Source organism: Mus musculus, chromosome 1, assembly GCF_000001635.26.
Source record: "Mus musculus strain C57BL/6J chromosome 1, GRCm38.p6 C57BL/6J".
Taxonomy (NCBI): Eukaryota; Metazoa; Chordata; class Mammalia; order Rodentia; family Muridae; genus Mus; species Mus musculus.
The window spans coordinates 121,086,112-121,102,174 of NC_000067.6; the positions used below are offsets into that span (position 1 = coordinate 121,086,112).

At 43.8% G+C, this 16,063-nt stretch overlaps 1 long non-coding RNA gene across 2 annotated transcripts in view; it reads left to right on the top strand.

The window, feature by feature from the left end:
* The first annotated feature begins 1,293 nt into the window (after positions 1-1,293).
* The window catches only part of Celrr (cerebellum expressed regulatory RNA), a 33,571-nt gene continuing 18,801 nt past the window's right edge, over positions 1,294-16,063 (top strand). For both annotated transcript variants that reach the window (NR_038008.1, NR_110450.1), the window contains exons 1-2: positions 1,294-1,445; positions 12,928-12,976. This is a non-coding gene — a long non-coding RNA (cerebellum expressed regulatory RNA). The remainder of the gene's footprint in view (positions 1,446-12,927; positions 12,977-16,063) is intronic.

Below are 16,063 nucleotides of genomic sequence, written 5' to 3' on the forward strand. Positions count from 1 at the left end.
TTGAACTGACAGTTCTTAGGAGACATAACGAAAGCAATACCAGCATGTGTTTCACCACGGCCCCTTAGACACTGCACTTTACTCTTTCACAATCGGGAGAGGCAAAGTGTTGTTTGAAGTGTAACTGCAGTATGACCAGGTATGGAAATGGGAGGAACTAATACTAAGTAATGCAAGCCAGTGGATAAAAGCTGATTTGAACACTAGCAACTTCTTTATTTTTTAACCTTGATGTCTGTGTGTGATGAATTTGCGTGCGCTTTTGTGTGTGTGTGTGTGTGTGTGTGTGTGTGTGTGTGTGTGTGTGTGTGTAAGTCAGAAGACAACCTATGTCCTCCTAGTTTGAGCCAGTATCTTTTTGTGATGTCTAGCCTTGTAACATGCCAGGAAAGCCAGTCCACCAGCTTTGGGGGATTCTCTTGTCTGCCTCATGGCTGGTTATACAAATACTGTCCAGTGACTTATATGGGTCCCAGTGATCCGAACTCGGGTCCTCACACTTACACAGCAAGCACTCTACCAACTGAGCCATCTCTCCAGGCCTCTGGCAACTTCTGAAGGTGAGAGTGAAAGACAGGAGGATGTGAGGGCCCTGTTGCATCAACCTTGCCCAGTTCTGGGCATTCGTGAGTGCCTTCTAGTCTGAGGGTATTATTTGCCAACAGGCTTTCAGTGGTTCCAAACGAGCCCTGCGCTTATGGATTTTTTAGGTTGATGAAACCACACCTTGGAAAGGAAACAAGAATTTTGAAGCCATTCACCAAAGACCAAACACCCAATTTACAGACAGCCAGGGCAAGTCTTAGTGGGTTGTGTTTGCTCTTAAATAGTTGGCAGTGGAAATTACAATTTTCTTCAAAACAGCATTGAAGAAACCTTTCTGTTTCCACTTACTCCTACTCCTAAGTAGGACCTCACATACCGGCTTCTGTCCACCGTCCACCTTATACCCTAATAGGCAGACTCTTCTACCTCTGACCCCAGGAAATAGGAAGCAAGTGTAGTCTGTGTTTTGTTTTGTTTTGTTTTGTTTTGTTTTGTTCAAGGTTGCTCTCTCTCTCTCAGGCTCCAGTAACTGGTGAGAGCTATCCCTAGCCAGAGAAGTTGGAGTGGGTGGAGATTAGGAGTGGGTTGGGATGTGGGGGTGGGAATGGAGAAGCCTAGTGCTGCCTGGAATTCCAAAATGGGAAAGAGACCTCAGCTGCTTTCATATGGAAATTGGCCTGGAAGCTGACTTTGTCTCTGCACAGAACCCTAGCCAACACCAAGTTCAGTGAACCTAACACACTGTTCATTCAGCCATTGAAACCCAGCAGAGGAGCAGGCAGGGAAGGGAGGGTGGAAGGACAGAGGCTCCCCTTTCTTCTGGGCTTGGTTCCGGAGGAGGCCAAAAGAGAGTTTACCAGGGAAGCAATTTGAAGGCAAAAGTCCACTCTAAAGTGAAGGTGAGTTTGCACTGGCTGTAAGTGGAAGAAGGGGAGAAAAGAAATGGGGGTGGGGCGGGGGGTGTCCATGATCTGCAACTGACCTTGAATGGGTTAATGTGCTCAGTGTGTCCTAGAGAAGGAAGAGGCCTTGCTGGTAACCAGCTCCCGCAGAGGCACATCCCCACCCTTCAGAAGACCCTTAATGCGAACGTTAATGGTATTTCTCAGGTTTCCTCTGGACCAGTCTTTGCCGCTGCTGTGTTTGTTCCCAGCCTCACTCCGAGTCAAGGAAGCACCTGAATCCACAAGAGGCTAATGCACTTCTTAGATACTTTTTTGGGGGAGACAAGTTTCCTGTCTTTTGTCCTTGATTTATTATTGCTTTTATTTGTTCTCCTCCATTTAGTTCATTTTATTCTGATTTTAAAAGAACAGCTCGCAGGCCCTCCTATTTTCATGGAAATTGCTCAGCAATAACAATTTCAGATAGCTCGCAGAAGAATAGTCATCATGCCAGGGCCAGTTCACCCAAGATGCTTTGCAGGCATTTCACATAACAATTTACTAATTAATGGCAAATTAAATGGAATTTAGTAAGAAGAATCAGAGGTTAGAGTGCCGGTATATATTATGTATAAAAAAGGTATGCAAATATCTTCAGCCCATTTGTGGTTCATAAGTGGGAAATAATAGCTTTTCTGCTCAGAACCCTCACAGACAGGAGGGCTGTTGCATCGAGGCAGAACTTCAAATTACATATAATTCTAATTTTTTAACAGTTTCGTTGATTATACATTGTGCCTCCATTTTCCAGATACAATGAACTTAGTCTTCCTTGTTTTAATAGTTTAGAGTTATGGAAAGTCACCTATACTTTGCTGCTTATATTAACTGCATATTGAAGGCTAGAAGTCATGTTTGGGAAAGTTTTTACTATTGACCTAGTTAGCTTTGATTGTCGACTTGGCACAACCTAGGAGCCTCAGATAGGATTAGCTTATGGGAGGTCTGTGGGGAGTTTTCTTGATTGTTAATTGATTTAGGAGGGGCAAGCTCACTTTGGGCAGCACTTTTACCTGGGCTGGTGGCCTTGTGCTGGGTAAGAAGTCTAGCTAAGCATGAGCTTTCGAGCCAGCAACCAGGTTTTCCAATGGTCTCTACTTCATGTTCCTGTTTGAGCTCCTGTCCTGACTTCCCTCAGTGATGGACTATGACCTAGAAATATAAACTCAATGAATCCTTTCTTCTCCTAAGTTACTTTTAGTCAGAGTGTTTTACCACAGTGACATAATAAAACCAGAACGATCACTGATTCCAATCTCCTACAGTAGATCCAGTACATACTGGAAAACTACAGGCTTTCTGCTTTTGTAAATAAAGCTTTATTGGAATACAACTACATGCATTTATTTGTAGCTTGCTCAGGGCTGCTTTTGAATCACTAATGCCACGTATATTTGAAGCACATAATGACTGCAACATTTCTAATCTGGCCTTTAGTATATAAAACTTGCAACTTGTTTCATAGGTAAAAGTGGAGAGCGAGAATATTTATAGTGAAGAGCAAATAAAACATTTTAATAAAAATATTGCAAAGAAATTAAAAGACTTGCTATTACCCATAAAAGTCTATAAATGCTTATCATTATTCCAAAAAATCTCTCAAGCATTAATGCATGTGCGTATGTGAGTCTCTCTCTCTCTCTCTCTCTCTCTCTCTCTCTCTCTCTCTCTCTCTCTCTGTGTGTGTGTGTGTGTGTGTGTGTGTGTGTGTGTGTGTGTGTGTGGTGAGAGGGGTAACTTTCTTCTCTCTGCTCCCTTTCTGTAGCCCAACCAATAGTCAGCTCCTCTGAAGTGAACACCAGCCATAAGAAAAACCCACTTGTGCATTAGTGGCATAGCTATTATGGGGCTAACCAATTACTTTGCATTTAGATTTGAAATGGCTCCATGAGAAGGAATTCACATCTAGTACTGTAAATTCAACCTGGTCAAAAGTCCATGGCTGGTGAGGTAATAGACCCTAAAAAGAGAGGACGAAAAAGAGTAAAAAAAAAAAAAGTGGGCGTGGGGGGGGTGGGGTCGGACACAGACCACACTAATAAAGAAGAAAATCTTTATCAGGAGTGAAGTATGTTTGTCACGTCTGGAAGCATAAGTTTCCCAAGTCAAATAAGATGATTGACTAAACATATATCAGTTAATACATGTTTACTATGTACTTTGTCTAACTTTGTGAGACAATGTTTCTATTTGGATTTCCATCATAGATTTTGTTCTACCATGGCAACCCCATGGCAGATTATAAAAAAAGAGAGGCAAATTTGCCAAGCTCTCTAAGCCCTCAACTCAGGCCTCTTAGCAATCTCTCCTTATCATTTCACAGGACTTGCTGACACAAGTTACAGTCAGTTCATAGTAGAGTCCCTCAGTTAGTTAGTTAGTTAGTTAGTTAGTTAGTTAGTTAGTTTTGGTTGGTAATGTATTAGGGGGAGTCACTCAACTCTCTATCAGGCACTACAAGAACCTGACATAAAGCAACCCCTAAAGAACAGAGGTTTCTTTTAGCTCATTGATTTGGAGAGTTTAGCCATGATCAAGGTCTCTCAGAAACTTTATTTAAAAAGAAAAGATTTATGTCATTCCAGACCCGGGACGAGGCAGTGTATACCACTGGGGAGCTGTTGATAGAGAAAAGCTGATCACCTCATTGCCAGGAAGCAGAAAAGAGGGGAAAAGACTGATATACCCTGCAAAGGGTACACCTCACTCAGGAGAGCCCACCTCAGAGTTCCCACCACCTCCAAATGCCACAGTAGGGAGTAAGGCTCTGGTGTTTGGGGGAAATATTCCAAATGCTAGCGGTGAAGAAGCAGAAATCCATCATAAGGAGCACACACACACCGAAAGAAAAGAGGAGCACACACAGAAAGAAAGGGAGGAGCACAGACACAGAAAGAAAGGAGGAGCACACACACCGAAAGAAAGGAGGAACACACACACAGAAAGAAAGGAGGAGCACAGACACAGAAAGAAAGAGAGGAGCACACACACAGAAAGAAAAGCAGATTTTTGCCTTTATTTGTTTGTAGTAGGATCTCATGTAGCCCATGCTGGCCTCAAACTCACTATGTAGCTGAGGACACTGAACTTCAGATCCTCCTGCCTGACTCTCAAGCCCCACACCACTCTGCCTGGTTTAATTTAATGCTGGGCTGAAACCCAGGGCTTCCAACAAGCTAGGCAGGCACTCTATCAACTGAGCCACACCCACAGCCTTCTATCTTTAAGTCACACCAGTACTTGTTTCAAAGTTGCTGGGGAAGAGCTGGCTAGCTGATTGATTCATAACTCACTGATGAAACCCTTCCTCACACCCAGGCCCTAAATCCCGACTGCTCAGTTGTCAATTGAAAAGGCTAAAGAAGCTCTAATCTGTGCCTTCGAGTGTGGCTTTCCGATGAGGCTAGCCGACAAATATAAACCTTCCATTTCAAGGGCTGAAGAGATGGCTCAGCTGTTAAGATCACTTGTTTTTTGCAGAGGACTGAAGTTCTGTCCTCATCACCCTTACTGAGAAGTCCACAAATGCTTGTAACTCCGGGTTCAAGGAAGCCAGTGTCTCAGTCCTCCTTGGACACCAGCATATACGCATACCTAGACATAAGTAAAAATAAAAGTAACCTTCAAAAGTCCTTGTCCATTATGAAGGGCTTATGTATTGCTCTGGTAACATCAAATGACCAATGGCAATTTCCTGACTGGCTTACTGCCTGAGTACATTATGCCTATGAAGTACCCAGTGGTTTTCCTTCATTCGCTACTTATCTGTTGTAGCCTACAGAGTTTGTGCTAATTGTTGTTGGAAAGGCTTGGACTCAAGACAGGCAGATTTGACTTCCAAATGCATAGAGTACCAGTCTGTTTACCTTGAGAAAAATCTCTTTGTCTGTGTGTCTCCATCTGTTCCATGGAAAAACCTAAGAAGTGCTATAAGAATGAGCAGAAATAGGGGCTGAGGAGAAGGCAAGACATTAAAGTGCCCGTCATGCAAGTGTAAGCCCATGTAAATGGTGGATAGTTGTAACAATCCTCCTGTAGTTCTACATTTGGAAAACAGAGACAAAGGGATTCCCACACTAGCTGACTATCTAGATTGATGGCTCTGGGTTTGATTGAGAGACCCTTCTTCAATGAACAAGGTAGAAAAATAATGGAGGATGACTCCATACATAAAACCTGGGCTTCCAGACAGGCATGTGCACACACATGTACTCCCATGTAAACAATCATACACATATATGCACATCACACACGCATACAGAAATAGAAAGACAAGTAAGAATTGAAATAAATACAAAACTGGATCACTGACTTACACTGAGCATTCAATAAATGTTAATGGCTACTGATGATTTTAGAAGATTATGATCAGACTCACAATGGAGTCTGGCTTGAACTTGAATTTGAGGGATAAATAGAAATTGGGGAGCAATTTCATAGAATAGCAGACAAAAACATACAGCACTGTGTATCATTTGGTTGAAAACTAACTAGACACTTGGCTGGGTTCTCTTCTCTTTAAATCCAACCCCTCTTTCCAAAGATTCAGGAAATAAAGTAGGGAAAGACCCTTAGGCAGAAGTGCAAAGACTTTACATGTCTGTCCCAGGAGCTCTCCGGTATTTTTTCCAGCATACAATTGAAGTCATCAGGAGAAGAGGACAAAATAGAAACCAAGCAACACAATAAGGAAACCTGGTTGTGTAGCATAATGAATATACAAGAAAGAGTCCAGAAGGAGAGGACCACAGGGCATGAGAGCTTGAGCCTGTCTTATACACTTGAAGTGACTTGAAATTCCAAGCAGTGATTCTTGGGTTTCATTATGACATTTGCATGCATGTAAATAATGTATTGTGGTCATATTCGCCTCCATTACCCCCATTCTCTCCCTTTTCCTCCCTCTGATCCACTTCCTATTTCCAGCTTGTCCCCCTTTACAGTCTAGGCTTTTTACATGTGAGAGCTTACACTTTTATTTAGGGTTAATTAGAGGAGTTTCAGCAAGGGTCATTTATAGGACTATGGGCAACATACCAATCACTGCTCCACTGAAGAAACCATCCCCCTACACTCCCACCCCTACCTCTCTAGCCACCACTGACTGCCTGTGAATCCCAAGGAAAGGGCTGGGTCTTGTGAGCCCCTCCCTGACTCCAATGAGTCTGTGTGTCCAATGTTGTGCTGTTGACCACAGATTTTAACACTCCTGCTATGGGAACATGAATACTTCCCATTCCCTTGAAAATGCTTCCATCTCAGTGACTAACCTCTAAGGCAGAACTGTAAACAAATACATCATGACAGGACTTGCAGGACTAGGACAAGATAAACAGCATTATCCCTTGCCTGCCCTTTCTCTATTAGGCTTATGACTTGGAACTCAGGTCCAAGCTACGAGAAAGCCAAGTTACCCATAGATAGACCATGTGGTGTGTTCACCCCAGCCCTAGCTGCAGTCCTAGCTGATAACCAGTATCAACCTCAGGCACTTGAATAAGACAGTCCCTAGAGGACGCCAGTTTCACCTGCAGTCAGCCCTCGCTTCCTCCACAGCTGAGGGCACGTGAAGCCAGATGAATGCTATTCAGTAAGTTCTGCCCAAACTGCTGTTTTCGAGTAAAATGAATATTGTTGATATTTTTAGTCACTGGCTTTTGGGGTGTTTTGTTACACAGCAGTGGTTAACTAGAAGCAGCTGTTTTAGATGCTGGGTAGGCATCACACAAGCTGTTTATGCTTATGCGTTTTCAGAAGGCATGATCTGGAAATCAAAATATTTGGATGGAACGTTCCCTACCCATCACCCTCTCCGTTTTCTTCATGGCCTTTATCGCGATTTGCTATTGTAGTCTTCATTTGCTCCTGTATTGATTTATTTGGTGTGTGTTTGTTTTATTTCTTCTTCTCCCATTAGGATAGAAATCCCTTAGTCCCCCAGATCTTGTTTGTCTCACTCACTGCTATATCTCCTTACCCATCCTAGGGTCTGGCATGTCAGGATCACATTGTAAACATTTGTGGGATAATGAACAAGCAGATAAACACCATGAAACTTGGACGTGTCCAATTTCATTACACAGAAACCACCACGTTCACAAAGCATGCGCTCAAGTTTTTCAAAAGAGAAAGAAAAAACAAAACCCATACAATTTAGGTCGGCAAACAAAGGGGATGCTTTTCCCTTTTTGTTTATTCGTTGCATATGTATGTAAACGTGTGGTATGCGTGAGTGTTCGGGTGTCTGAATATGTGTACATGTGGGTAAGTGCACGAGTGTGTACACAGGTGTGTACTTACATTGTGTGGGGCCCTAAGGTTTATGTTTGGTGTCTTCCTCAATCACTTTCCACCTTATATAGTGAGGCAAAGTCTCTCCTCTGACCCAGAGTGTCGTTTCAGTTAGCTAGCTGGCCAACTTGCTGTGGGAACCCTTATCTCTGACTCCTGTGAGCTGACATTACAGGTAGACCATTATACCCACCCAGCGTCAATGTGGGTTCCAAAGATACTAATCCCAGCCCTTACCTTGTGTAGAAAGTACTTTTGCCACTGACCCGTCTCCTCAGACTGTGTGTATTTTTTCTTGTTATGAATTGGACCTAAGCAGTCTATGTCCCTGTGTTAATATGCCCACTTTAGCTGGATTCACACCTTTGCATGTGTCCCCAGTTTTCCTATATCAAAAAGCACAGAAATTTCTCATCATGTCAAAGTCTGGGAAGTTCAGGATCAAGGTACTAGAGGATTAAAGTCCAGAGAAAATCAGCTTCAATGTACATCTCAGAATAGACCAAGTTCTGGGGCCTCTTACAAAGGTTGGGATTCCACTCACCAGGGCTCCATCCGCGTGATCTTCTTGCCTCTGCCTCCTTAAGCAAATCCCGAAGGTTCATGCCACCACAACCTGCAAAATCCATTCTCATAAACTAATCGTTCCTAAACAGTTCATCTTCTAATATAATCATACTTGTGATCGAGTTTAAATAAGTGTATAGTAGCAGAGATTCAAACTATAGTTGCCACTCTTGTAGTCACTTAGCAAACTCTTCTTCTCTATGTATGAATATATATATACATATATATATATATGTGTGTGTGTATATGTGTGTATAAAATATTATGTATACATGTACAGATATCTATGTTATACATAGATACATGTATGTATATTATGCCTCACAGAGATTTGCATATATGTGTGCATGTATGTGCATTCAAGCATGTTCACGTGTGTGTGTGTGTGTGTGTGTGTGTGTATGTGTGCATGCACACGTGTGCTATGACACCCATGCGGAAGCCAGAGGATGACTTTTGGATGTTGATCCTCTCCTTCCACCATGTGTATCCCCAGGATTGAACTCAAATTGTCAGACTTGGTGGCAAGTATCTTTACCTGCTAGGCCATCTTACCTGCCCTTCTACAATCTCATATGGAACACATCCTATATGTAATAAGATAAAAACCATGAGCAGATGGGAAGAGAAAGGGGTCATTTACCTGAGAATCTGATTGAAGCCTCTACCAGCTGAGAATCAACAGTTCTAACAATTAACAACATTTTCTTAAAGCCTTTCTCCTTTCCCAGTTATAGATCTATAACTTTCTAGAAATCTTATTAGAAACCCCTTCTGCAACCCTTGTGGCTCTTGGTTTTATCAGACTGATAGATACCTCACCCAAGGTACCTCCCTATACTCTCACTTTCAAAGAGAGAAAAGGCAAGAAGGACAGGTGTTTCTTAGCAGCCCATTTGACACATCGTCTGAAGGTCATGCAAATGTGCCTAACCCTAAGGCACTTCATTGTGACTCTCCTTTGAGAATCCTGTACCACACTTGGATGTGCCTTATTCTTTCCCTTAACCCTTGTGCTTAAAACATGTGTTTCTGTTTTGTTCTCTTTTAAAATAAGCTGTGCCTCTCTCATTGAGAATCCCACACCCATGCTCCAAGGTTGGCTTTGGTCTTTCATTGGACCCCATCTTCCTATTTTTAATAAGCTCTTATCCAACTTTATAATGGCTCGTTCTGAAATGCTTTTCTGGAAGCCAAAGATCCAGTTTTACCTAAGAAACTGTCCCTAAGAGAATAAAGGAAGCCCACCTGTACTGAAGCGGGCTCCAAGGTGGAGTCGTGCTTCTTCATGAAGCTGCAGAAACACTACCGTGTACTGTACAGCCTAGACTACGGTATGCACAGTCTCTAAGAAAACGGGAAGGACAAAGGCCTCTCTAAAGAGAAAGGTAAAGGACTTGGAACTCTCAGGGGTGTTGAGCCTTGTTGAGCCATGCAGCCAAGGCATTGCAGTCACATAGAGGCCTGTACAGACCCATGGCCCTGTGGGCAGGCCCCACCATTAAAGTCATTCTTCATCCCAGCTTCTTCAACACAGGGTCTCTCTTCTCTCCAACTTTAGTCATCTTTCCCTTGAGCCCCAAAAGAGTACTTAAGGCTAAGAAGGAAGCTCTCATTATCTCGGCCCTGGGTAGACAGCACCATGCCTTTTGAGAGCACATAGCTTTCTCCTCCGTGGTAGAAAATGCTGAGGTTGAAGCAAGGAGTTCACCAATGACAGGCCCCAAGTCAACTTTAACTGGATACCCCTGGCAGGATAAAATGTTTTTGTTGTAATATTGTTACCATAAAAGGTACTGTAGTATTTAAAAACTAGCATCGATCCTTCAGTGAGTGTCAGAAATCCTCATGGGATTTGAAACCCTGACCACAGAGGGCATGGCAGGATGCTATCTATCCTTCCGTTTCCTAGGCCACCCACAGGAAAAGGGCTCGAGGTCCCACCAGTGTCAAAGAGAGATACTAGAATCCCCTAGTGTCACCCGAAGAACTGAAGAAAAACTGTTGGAGCTAAGGAATTGAAATAGGAAGGGAGATCACCCTCTTACTTTTATTAGGCCTTGTTCAGAATCAATATAAGCCCCAGGGCCCAGGATGCTTCACACTGAAAGGGAATACAGCCCTTCCCTCCTAAAAGGAAATCAGGCCCCTTAAGTAAAACAGATGTTAGCACTGAGCTCCCAGCCGGCTCTGGCTTCCACTCGCCCCAGCTCATCCTCAACAGCACAGAGAAACTGTCTCCCAGAAACCCACGAGTTCCGGTCTGGTTGGAGAATTGTGAGCCTTGTCTCTTTCCTTAGCTCACTGAAGTTTTCCTTTCTGTTTACCAGGAAGAGAGCTAGGGGGGCTGGGGGGGGGGGGGTGTGGAGGGAGGAGGGGAGGAGGCAGCCAGACTGTTCGCAGAGGATTTGGAGATACAGTGGAGACTGAATGGAGAAGATTTTCATTTCCTGTGTTATGCGGCGCAAATAATATCAGTATGAAAAACCTGGCAGGGAGATGGGAGATAGCAGTTTTTACATTGATAAGTATTTGTTCATTTCCTAACAACAAAAAGAAATAGAAATCTCTCCAGAAATTAAATAGCCTGGCTTGTTGGAGCAGTTTTTTTGTGGGGCTGCTGCGTGCGGGGCTGGCTCCCTTTCTGGGCCCCCGCGCAGATAATCGAGGTTAGGCTATCACCTGGGATCACGCGGGCTGTGGGGGCCCAGCTCGCAGGGCCCAAGTCTCCTACTTTTTTTTTTTTTTTTTCTGTCACTTATTTTCTCGGCGGGCCCGATTTGCATTTTAATGGAAGTAGTTTATAGACTTCTCTGCAGCCTTTGCCGAGCCACAAGTGGCATCATTAAGTGAGCTAAGCCGGATTAATGCCGATAGTAAAGTCAGATAATACAATAACAGCGGCCTCCATTCCATTTGCATTAGGTGAGGAACGCCGGGCTGCCTGGTGCCTAGCGATAATTTGTAAGCGCGATATGTTGTACTTGAGAGGATAAGATTAAATTTAGTGGGTTTAACTGTCATCCCGGTAAGTCAATTACTTCATCTTTTCAGCCTTTGAATTTCTTTTATAAATAAAATAAATGGAATATTGAGCTGCTCCCGCAGCCATTTCGAGCTCCCATGAAGAATTACACAGGCTGGGCCAAATAAATAAATAAATAAAAAGGCTTCGGATTGAGCTCCATAAACAAAATATAAACTCCATTCAGGTGCCGACGTGGCGGCAGCCCCGAAATATTGTCCGTCTCTCATATCACAAGCATGACGGATTCCATTGTGGCTTCAGTTTTTCCATAATAGGAAATATTTATGTCGCGCCTGGGTCTTTTCTATCCCTATCCTCCCATTGTAGGAGGCAAACACAAGCAGACACAGCCATGGGCTTCCTACCTACCCCTCCTTCCCTCCCCTGCCTTCTCTTGCCCCAGTGCTAAGTATTTAGTGATCTAGAGGATAGGAAGGAAGCCCCATGACCCAGGGACTTGCATCCAATTTCCAGGGTGCCTCAAATAAACGGGTACAACTTCCTTCTGATCTTCTTCTTCCGGACCATGGACTAGGGCCCTGGAGATGGATTTTCTGCTAAAGAGTTGAGCTAGGGAAATCTTGATAGGTTCTCACAGCAGAGATGCTGGGAGTAGGGATGAGGCTATGGGACAACAAAGAGAAAAAGAACTGTCAAAAGGTAGGAGGAAGAAAGGAAGGAAGGGAAAGAGCGGGAAAAGAGAAACGAAAGAAGGATAGGAGGGAAGGAACAGAAAGAAGGCAGGGAGAGAAAGTACGGGGGTCGGGGGCACAGAGACAGGAAGGAAAGGAGAAAGGGACAGAGAAAGGAAGGAAGAAACAGAAAGAGAAGAACCAAGCATTCGAAGCCTGCTGGCAGTTACCAATCAATAAGAGCCATCTTTAAGACATGCAGATCTATTGGCCTCCTAGTACACTAACAGACATGCTCACTAAAAACACAAAACAAGACACAACAAAAATAAGTACATAAATAAGCAAGTAGATGACAAGCTAGAGAGTCATAGGGCAGAATCTGTGTGGGGCCCCTATATACTGGTGACTACAGAAATGTAGCCCAGGTTGGCCTCCAATTTGATATGCAGCCAAGGGTTGACTGTGGATTTCTGATCCTCCTCCCTCTACTTCCCACAATACTGTTAAAGCACTGATGATAATATAGTCTGTATTTAAAGTATTGTCTGTTACACTGTGTGTTATGTGCACACACGCGCATTCGGGTGTGCTCATGCACATGGAGGGCAGAAGGGGGTGTCAGATGTCTTCTATCTCTCTTTAACCTCATGTTGGGAGGCAGGATTTCTCACTGAGCCTGAAGCTCACCGTTGTTTTAGTTTGGTGTTCTGACCCGAGGTCCTGGAGATCCTCCCCGAAACGCCTGCTTTGCAGTCAGGTGTGCCTATGTCTGGCTTTGATGTACCTGCTGGGGCTTTGAACATGATTCCCTCTGCTTTCATAGCCATCTCTCACACAATACACCACTTGGCCAATCAAATGTCTATTACATTTTTAAAACATTTTGATATCTAATGCACCACCTTTGTCAATGCAGATTCCTCCAGAAGCCGTCCACGGAGACCACGATCAGGAAGCCTGGGCCGGTAAATAGCAGTCATAATGAGAAGGGTCTGTGTGTGTGCAAACATGCATGTGTGCTTCTCTGACTTCATTCCAAAGCCAAAGATATAAATGACTTTTAGATTGTCCCTTGTTTTGTATTATCCACGCCTCTGCCCTTCACTAGTGCAGATAATCGAGAGCTCACTGTACTGTGATTAATTATATGGCCAGGGCTGACAGCCAAGAGTCACTGAGAGCAGAGGGTTTCAGGCCCTTTCAAAGGTGGAAGGATTCTGTTTGCCTGTTCAACTGTTTCGTTGTTTCTGGCCTTGATCAAGTGTTCACTCGGTGCCGGGCTTCCTGCCTTTTACCTGTAACCTTCCGTATAACCCTCTGTGCATGGTCTGTCTGGACACTGAGCACTTGTATTGTCTCTGGTCAGAGGGGTGATGATCTTCATCATCTCCCCAAGTTACAGAGACTCACAAACATCCAGTAAAATACCACCAATGAATTGACCCGTGTATTATCTAAGAATCAAGACACTACATGTATTTTCACTTTATTACCGTAGTGTCCCTTTAATGGCTTCAACACTGAACATCACATTGCTTTCTAGGTTTTCCATATAGATAGCATGAAGTCTGTTGATTGACCAATAAAGCAAACTTTGATCATTCCGGCTTGTGTTCAAGCACAAGCCTTAGCTGACAGCTAAGGATGCTGCTAATAGCTTAGGTGGCAGTGGCCATGTGTTCTCTTTCAACCCTCTTACGTTAATGTGTGTGTGTGTGTGTGTGTGTGTGTGTGTGTGTGTGTGTGTGTGCATGCGTGTGGTGCATGCTCACATAGAAACCAGAGGTTGGACTTCAGTGTCTTCTCTGTTATTTCTCTGCCTTATTTTATTTGGAGACAGGGTCAGGAACTCACCCATTGGTTGGACTGGTTAAGATTAGCTGCTCCGGCATGCCCCAGAGATCCTCCTATGTCTATGCAATGCTGGGATTAGCTCTCCCAAGCTTGGCTTTTCACATGGGTGATACAGATCTGCATGCTTGTGAAGAAACCACTTCACTGGCTGAGCCATCTCCATAGCCCACATATCCCTGATGAGTGCTTCCGCACAGCAAGGGAGAGAAAAGGCACCAGTTGAGGTGTCGCACTGTGAGCAAAGGTACTGGACATTCCCAGCCCAAGTCCAGACGATTAACAGTGTTATTTTCTTGGTACAGAGGAGCCTGGGGACCAGGAAATAAAGAGTGCTTGAGTCATCTATGCTATGTGGGCTTCAGAGTTCACACTCCCCAAGCTCCATGGAAGCCCAGATTCTCCACCACAGATCTACAGTATTACTTACACAATGCCAGTGAACTATACAAGATGTCAGCCTGTGTCTGTGATATATCACAAAGCCGAGCAGTGGGTTTCTAGGCCATTATCTCAAGAATAATAATTCAGGTCTTCTGTGAATTATTCTTCGTCTGAGTCAAAACAAATAAATAAGCTTTTGTGTTATTTGTTTAGGGCCTAAGTATTCTCCACTTTTTGTCTCTAATGCTACCATTTCATGTTTTCCTGTCTCAATCTTATTCCTATTTCTATACTAGTTGTAGGTGTGGTTTAAAAGCTATCCCACAGAAGAAAAGTTTCCTTAAGTCATCTTTAACTTCCTGTTTCTGTCTCTCAATGTTTTGCTCACAAGTTCTTACCTGCAGGCATACACACACACACACACACACACACACACACACACACACACACGCTCTTTTCATTACTTTTCAGTTATATTTTATTCACTTGCCAAGGGTGAAGTGTATGGGCATACCAGTGCCATGCGTGAAGGTCAGAGGTTAGCTTGGGGCAGTCTCTTCTTTTCCTCTCCCACTTGAGTACCTCAAATCAAACTCAAATTATCAGGTTTGACAGCAAATATTCCTATCCATTGAGCCATTTCGCCAGACTTGTATTTTTCAATTTTTCTTTATTTATCATTGGGAGTATGGACTCAAGGTGTGTGTGAGGGTGGGTGCATATGTGACATGGTGCATGTGTGACATGGGGCATGTGTAGAGATCTAAGGACACCTTCTGGGACTCTGACCTCTCCTTCCATTGTGAGATCTGAGAATTAAACACAGGTCAGCAGATTTATTTTTCAAGTACCTTTACCCATTAAGCTGCCTGGTTAGACCTTACTATTATCACTACTACTTAAATTTTGTTTTCCCTGCAACTAATGAGAAAACTCTCTTCACCATGTACCCCATTGTAGAGTCTCCTCGTGAACTTGAGGAAAATTACTAATTTATTTTTGAGTATACACACACACACACACACACACACACACACCGTGCCACAGTGAAACAGAATTAAACGGACTCCATCATTTCGGAGCTCGGTTCCCTGAATAGCTTGCCCCCTGACTGTTTTATTACCACTCCGTCTCATGAAACCCTCCTAAAGAGCTGACATTACATTTTTTTCATCTCATCCCCAAGAACATTCTTCTAATAATAATATTTCCCGATGCCGACACCGTTTTGAGGTTTGATTCTGTGAGAGGTGGAAGTGTTAATCCGCATCCCAAGCCTGCGTGTGCTTGCAGATATCAGTGTCCCATTTTCTCTAAAATTAGCAATGTCACGCAAGCTTTCAGATGCTGTAATTACAACAGCAACAGACCAGAAAAGCTCCCAACACCCACCCTGTCTTGGGACCAGCCATCTGCAAACTCAGGTCTTCCTTTCTTTTCCTTTCTTCGTGTGTGTGTGTGTGTGTGTGTGTGTGTGTGTGTGTGTGTGTGTGTTTGCACGAGCGTGAGCATTATGTATAGGTGCACACGTTTGCATGTGTATAGGGGCTCATGTTTGTCCATGTGGAGTCCTCAGACTAAGGTTAGGCGCCTTCCTGGACCACTCTCTGCCTTATACACTGAGGCACAGTCTCTCACTTAGAGCCTGCAGATTCAGCGACTCAAACGCTTCAGTTTGCAGTGGGGTCTCTCTGTTTCCACCTCCTGTGTGCTGGAATACAGTGGGGCTGCCACACCTACCCAGCACTTAGGTAGACCCCGAGGATCGGAGCTCTAGTCTCCAGTGCTTGCACAGCAAGAACTTCACCCAGTGAACT